Below are 7,573 nucleotides of genomic sequence, written 5' to 3' on the forward strand. Positions count from 1 at the left end.
TTACTTTCGACGCTCAAAAACGCATTAATTAATTAATTAATTAATTAATTAAAAAAACAATGTGTAAGTCACTATATTCGGTTATTCACGATCAAGCATGAACTATCACCCATAAATCGAGAGCGTATAATCTAATTCAATATTTTAGTATAATTCTACCTAAATTTTCCCCAAATAATGATTTTAAATTATTTATTTTTCGAACTTCACGCTTTGGCGAAATCGTGAGTGTATATACCTAATTGAAAAAAACGTTGACCGTGAAAAGCATAAACCCTAAACGATGAGACCGAAATGTTTCCTGGGAAGTCGGAAAAAGTAATTCTCGTCTGTGACAGAATAAACAATATGATAAGTCAGGTTGCATAAATCATGTTCGTAAGGCCACAAAAAAGAAAATATCTTGATTATCAATGAAAGGAATGAAGATGAATTTTTCAACAATGACACGAGCATGGGACAAAGAAAAATTGTGAGTCCCCGACGGGAATCGAACCCATGGCCTCCCAGATACCGGTTGGGCGCTCTTACCAACTGAGCTACGAGAGACTCGTGGTGAGCTGGGCCATTTACTAGGTTAATATATGACACGCGTCCTGCATACTGCTAGGATCAGCAATGTCGAAATCATCGAGTGTGTAGTAAATAATAAAGGTGGTAAATTTTAAGCTCGATGGTAAATTTTAAGCTCGGTGATAAATAAAAGGAATATTACTAGGCCTCCCAAGGCTGTCTAATCAGATTCCCATTCGGTCTTATCGTTCAAGGTTTATTCTTTTCACAGGTCAACATTTCTTCAATTAGGTCGCAGCGGTGCACATGCGTTTTTTAGTTATTCATCAATTTCGTGTGTTTAAGTCGAGTAAATTTGAAAACGAAGAAATTAAAAAAAAGTCGTAAAAAACGTTTTCCGTCCACATTAACGCGGGTAAATTTGAAAACGATACGCTTCATCGCACGCAGAGTTACAAAACAAACACAAATCTATTGTTAAGCTAATTTCAAACCTTTCCATTTGACAGAGATCACATGACCTTTTGACGTCAGCGTTTTCAAAAAGTTCCATTCTTGCCCGTTTTCGCCGTCCACCACCGAGCAGGTGATTTAAATGTACCCACTTTAGAGAGCGTTTTTGAAAAGTTCAGTTTTCGGTGACCAAAAACACCGTTTCAATGTGGACGATTGGCCTATCCGGAGAAAAATTTCAAATTTACCCGGGTTGTTTAGTGTGGACAGGGCCTTAGTCTTCTCGGGATATTGAATTACCCAGAAATATTTCTAAATCTTCTTCAGAAACTTCAGGGTAAGGAATACAGCATAAATATAGCATTCTGACACAAGGAAAGTGTAAATTCTACGATCAGTTTCATTCTTTGTATTAGTTCTATGAGAAACTTTTGGGCTTTAGCCGACCAGTGGAGGAGGAAGAAGAGGAAGTTAAGACTACCCCAGAGCTCCCCCCTGAGTTTCAACCCCTGTTGGAGAGAATGGAAGAGCAGGAGAAAAGGTACAACTTAAAGGGACCGTGTTACAGGTTTTTAGCCAAACTTAGGCATAGGAAATGAACATCAAATTCGTTTCAATATATAAAATAACCTCTTTAAACAATATTAAAGGAATATTTAAATAACACACCAAATGCAAAAAAGGTACAGATGGCCAAAAGTGTATAAGATTGAAACGGATAACGATATGGGTTGTTTAAATGCGGTCCAGCCGAACAGTTTCAAAGTTAATCTTGTCTGCTTATAACTTTAAATTATAACGCCCCGGAGACACATTTGGCTGCAATGAAGCTATGGTTCTGTCATTTAGAATCATATAATTAATTTCTTTGCAAACATCAAGTTTCATAGCGAATGTTTGGCAAAATTTAATAACATAAAATTAACTTAGCCGTGACACAGTCCCTTATCAGGGACTTATCCTTTATCAGTCATGAAGTACTTTCCCCACAGCGAGATTTAATTAAAGCGTAATTGCTGTAAAAATGCAGGCATCTTGCTTTTTTTCTTTTCGTTGAACAGGTTTTTTATATTTATTCGCCAATATCATGCCCAAACAATGCCTAAATTTGTATTAGTAAACGCTTATAAGGTGACGAAAGAAATGCTTAACGAATGAACAACCAAAATAAAACGTCGGGATGGCCGTATATTGACTTTTTTAAACAGTTATTCCAGGAGGTGAAGAGTGCGCGTTGATAGCCAACGAGGCGTGTAGCGCCGAATGGCTATTAATATAATTATTTTATAGCGAAAGTGGAAAAAACCCAAAGAATTGCAATATTTGAGGTCCTTTGCTGTTCTCGCTGATTGTGGTCTATGTTATATGAGCTTATATACCATGGCCTGTTAACCAATTACACTCAAAAATTGCGATATACCATGGCTAGTTTCAATAATACCTATGATGAACTAGTGATATGAAACAGAAAATCGAGAATATAACTGGCTAAACGTTACTCTGAATAACTTAACGTTTGTTTCGCTTTATATTGCAGAATCAAAGGAATATACGAGCTGCTAGGAGAGCAATCCAAACTCCTTAAATCCATTAGCAAACAGAAAGGAAGGCGAGGAGGAACCTCGGCATCCACAACGAGAAACCTCAAGACGAATGCTACCTTACAATTTTCAGCCAATTTATTAATTCCCCCTTCTATTGTCAATATCCTTAGCCTTACTTAGCCTAGGTGGAGGGTACACTTTGCCCATAGAAATTTCAGACTATACTTACTTAGCCAGAATTCAAGCAACAGAGGTCAGCCTGCTTGAGTTGAGTTAAAAGGCATCGGAAAACATTTTGGCTTGTCAATGTTTTGGTCATGTGCCCTCACGTCCCATTGGCAACCACGTTTTTAAAGCTCGTTTTATCGAAAATTAGTAGCTTTTAAAGTTTTGCAATTGAATTTCACAATTTCCAATCTAAATTCCCTCTCTAATGGTGAGGACGTTCTCCGACATTTCTGAAAATTGTTAGAAATCCACGAAGCGCACTTTTTCAAGCGCGTAACGTCATGTAGCATGATATGACGTCATAATTGGCATGTGACAGCCACTGAGATAAACCTTTTTTAAAATGGTTTGCACACTATATAAAATTCACCTTTACAGCGTGAATACTTCTGGAAATCGATGGGGGCCCCAGTGAAACAAAAAAAACCGAGATTATTCCCATGCTATGCTTATGATATTAAGCTTTTTAAAGAACTCGCTTCAATTCTTTCTTCGTATTTAGCTTTTGTTCAATATTGGCTCGATTTAATCGTATTGAGCTTTTGGGTGATTTGCTTCAGTTACGTTAATAATATTTCTTCTTTCAAACTTTTTATCTCTTACAATATAAGCTTACTAGCAATTTTTAATTGCGATTTTTTTAAGTGGTTAAAACGACAGGTAGGTGATTGTCGTTTATCTGTGTATTAAAACAACCAACCACTCTAAAGTTTAGAATAAATATAACAAGATATAGAAGTGTTCTTGAAAAGAAAGCTTGTTTTTGTGTTGTTGTTTTTTTGTTTCTTTTTCTTTTTCCTTGCAAGTGCGGAGCTTTTTGTAATCCGTAAAACCAGCGCAACCTGACTGGGGAGGGGATGGGGCTTGAGTGAGGGCCTGTTTATATGGAGGAGAGCTGTCCCTGTGGGAGGGAACCCTCCATCCGGGGAGATTTTTTTATTTTTTTAAATTGGGGGGGGGGGGGCGGGGGGGGGGGGGGGATGAGTGTCCCACGTAACCACCACCTCTTCTTTCGATCGCCTTTCAAGGGGTTTGTCTTTGACACTTGCACACAACAGTCACGTGATCGCACGCCGTTTGACACATGCACAATTACCTGGAAAATCCTCCTTTCGCAAAAAAAAAATTTTTTATGTGAATGTTAATGCAATAGACTAAGAAAATAAACTACACAGCCCCAAACTGCCCATTTTCTCGAAGAAGCTTTATTTCCCCAATATTTGACGATCTAATGGTGGATTTCCACTGACGCGTAATTTTTTACGTGCGTGAAAAAAATTAGAGACAATGTATGAACGACTTGCGTAAACGTGTACGCAAACCGTTCATACATTGTCTCTAAATCTTTTCACGTACGTAAACGGACGTAAAAAAATTCGCGTCAGTGGAAATCCACCTTAACACAAATGTGACTTTGACACCTGCACACAATAGACACGTGGCCAACCCTTTCTAGGAAGCAAATCATTTCTTTGGAAATCCTCATTTTAGCGGAAATATGAAGCAATAACTATTTATACAATGGGAATTGGATAATTAGCTACTTATTTAGTGGCTTTTTAAATAAGCTGAACATTTTAGTTATGGACCCTTATTGTGTATTGTGATGCAAACGTTAGCCGATCAAAAATAGATGTGACTTTGACACAAGCACATCGTCACAACCCATCCCGTGCACAATTGCCAAAGTCATACTTTTTTTTGGATCTTCCTGAATATTTGCATTTCACTCAAACATTTAGGTTCACTTACAAGATTTACCTAAAAAAAGGGCCAGTTTTGTTGTAGAACCCTATTGTCCTGTTATTGAAATATTCAAATCGCAATATTAGCCTATCTAAAATAGCTGTGACTTTAAAGTTGTACACAATCGACACGTGGTCAAAACCTTCTAGCGCACAAAGCCAAACATTATGTCTAGACATAATGTTGTATATGTCGAGGCATGTTCGTTTAATAACCCGTTGGGAGGTTTGCACCAGACACAAAGTTGAACCAATGGGATTTTAGAGTGGGGTTTGCTATGTAAAAGAAGGAACAATCGCTTGATTCGTCCTTCTATCCCTCGCCATTCAAGTGTCGAGAGCTCAAATAATATTAATAAAAGACATATTAATAATTGTTTAGGAAATCTCAATTTTAGAGCAAATACGAAGCCATGAATATTTGAACAACGGTAATTGGAGAATGAGCCACTGAGTAGCGATCTATATTTAGCACCAAATTAATTTGGAGAAAAAGTAAAAACACGTCGAGAAATAGCTCCATTAATAAATACCATCCGTACACATGGGACAACGAAGCACATCAGTAGAAATTGCAGTACTGTGTTATTGCAAAACACTCATTTTTTAAATACTTATTTTCTCTGGTTTAGAAGATGTCCCCTTTGCACCTTGATTAACACACGTTTCTGGCGGGAAAAATCGAAGAAAATTTACATTGCAAATATCTACCACCATACGGGCTTTCTGAATCTGCTAATTATTCATCACGGGTCAAGTTTGCCAACATCCATGTTGTTGATTTTCGATGATGGCGTGCCGTCGAAGACTGCAAAGAACTGGAAAAAAGATTTGTTTGGTTAAAGCACAAGACTTTAATTACAAGAGTAAAGATCTGCTGCAACAGCCAGGCGCTATGTGGACCGAAATAACGATACGTTCAACGTTAAAGGACGAGATTTGGACAAACGTAAGGTACACGTGTTCGGTCTTTGCTCGAAACTAGAGCTGTCATGGCCGTTTATCAAGTTATTACGTATTCTTGAGATAGTTTTATGATAGCTATAAGACTACCTTGTCTTCTTACTCTCCCAAAAACATGAAAGAGACGAGGTTTTTATTTGACGTACATTTATTGAAATTTGTAATTTTTTGGAGCTATAACAGACATTGATAAATAATCTTTAGAAAAAAACGTTAACCGGTGCACTTTTAAGTTTGAAATACATGCTTTTGGATGACTCTGTATCCATTTTCAGTGCTGTTATGGGAAATCTTTCTGTTCGCTTTAACATCATTTATCTTTGTGCTTAGCGGTCACTGAGAATGTTGAATTGTTTGGAAAGATGTCCGCATCGCACCATACATTAATGATGCATACAAATTCTTCCATATAATCTTTCACACATAAAAGGCAGTCATGACTAGAACGATAGTTACAAGATTGTATGCACAATTAGTGTATGGTAATCTGCGGAATTCTTTCCAATTGTTTTGTTATTTTTGTAATATTCTAGGCTTTTTCAACGAAGCTAGCTCGAGAGAAGTGGGATGGACCGGTCCAATCACATCTATGGGACGTAAAATATAGCCGTCTGACCTAAGGTGAGTCTCGGAATTTATTGATGTTTCTTGTTCACTACCTTGACCAATCAAATACTAGGATTTTGCTGTTTTCATATTGATTTAATAAGGCATGATATTTTTTTTCTCAAAGTTAAATACAAAAACGCATACAGCTAAATTCTTTCTAAGTGCACTGTAAGAAAAGTATGGGAATGAATTTCAAATTCAAACATTTGCAGGTTTATAGAACAGTTGATCATCGAAGCAAGCCAATGTAAAATTTATGCCGCAAAAGCAGCTCTAGACTTACTTTTGCCCATAAGGTTTTGGGGTTTCCGGGTAGGTGAGGGGGTAAAGCCGGGTTTACATGGGTAAATTTTATGTGAAAAATATATTTGATCGTGCAGATGGCACAACAATTTGTCAAAAGTTCAAAGTTAATTCCAGTAATGACCATGGACAGCAGAGATATGCACAAAGATACGCGCACACAGTGTCTAATGGGAGATTGGGGACCACATATGTTGTCGCAATAATTTATATGACACTGAGACGTCTAGACGAGCAATATTTCGTGTGTGACAACTTTTGTCACAAAAACGAACACGCCAGCTTCTCAGCAAATATATGTGTCACATTAAAATTGGCCAAGTTTCCTCGTCTACACGAGCAAATAAAAGTTGTTACATAAAAATTGCTCAAATTGCTCGTGTAAACTGTACGTTTAAACTATACAAAGTAGTTTTTTAGAACTCTTAGGCGTAACAATGTGAAACACAAAGCAAGTTCTACAGTCCTTTATTTATCACAAAAAATACAATTATCTAATCAGTAGACAGCAATGACCGCAAATTACAATACAAACGATGAAATTAATTAGGGCAAATAAACAAGCAATTACTGATCTAAATGGAGATACAAGTCCCTGAATATTCTCTAAGATATGAAATACAAAACAGCCCTATCGATAAATGGGGAACGCTTTACCAACTACATGGCTAACTATTATTGTATAAATGTTATTTGTTTAATATCCCACCACTAAACGATCAGTGACTTTTAGAATTTAATATTTTCAACAGGCAAAGAATTGAGCAACATTTGTGCTGGCAATATTCCTTTGAGTGGTTCAAGCTAACAAGAAGCCAAGGATTCACAGATCATTGAACTACTCTTCTGTCCTAGGTATGTGTTGAAATTATTATTCTTTCAGTTGGAGAATTATTTGAGATTTCCTGTTGATTTATTATTTTCTGATTGATCAAAAAACTTCAAAATTTGTAGTCCAGCTTGGTAATATCATTTTTTGTGACGGCTCAAACTTCCTAAAAACAGAAAAAACGTTACAAACTTAAAGAATGTGAAAACAAGTGTACTGTTGTCTTGAAGAATTCCAATATTGAATCAAAACTTTCCAGTTGGAATAATTTGACCAAATACCATCTCAACTTTTGCAGTGAATGTTAAAATTTTTCAAAAAAAAAAATATGTTTCGCCAAGTTACCAAAAACCTGATTTTATCAGAAGTACATAATCCAGAAGTCT

The 7,573-nt window shown here is 36.6% G+C and overlaps 1 long non-coding RNA gene and 1 pseudogene across 2 annotated transcripts in view; both read left to right on the top strand.

The window, feature by feature from the left end:
• LOC144638606 (transient receptor potential cation channel subfamily A member 1-like) overlaps positions 1-3,479 on the top strand; it is a 141,110-nt pseudogene extending 137,631 nt beyond the window's left edge. The window contains exons 29-30 of the transcript XR_013567977.1: positions 1,383-1,507; positions 2,504-3,479. The product of XR_013567977.1 is annotated as a transient receptor potential cation channel subfamily A member 1-like (transcript). The remainder of the gene's footprint in view (positions 1-1,382; positions 1,508-2,503) is intronic.
• A 1,015-nt stretch (positions 3,480-4,494) lies between these two features.
• LOC144637445 (uncharacterized) lies at positions 4,495-7,214 on the top strand. The gene is made up of 3 exons (XR_013567724.1): positions 4,495-5,437; positions 5,980-6,067; positions 7,111-7,214. It is a non-coding gene; the product is annotated as an uncharacterized LOC144637445 (long non-coding RNA).
• The last annotated feature ends 359 nt before the right edge of the window (positions 7,215-7,573 follow it).

Source organism: Oculina patagonica, chromosome 14, assembly GCF_052425735.1.
Source record: "Oculina patagonica isolate OP01 chromosome 14, crgOcupat, whole genome shotgun sequence".
Lineage (NCBI taxonomy): Eukaryota > Metazoa > Cnidaria > Anthozoa > Scleractinia > Oculinidae > Oculina > Oculina patagonica.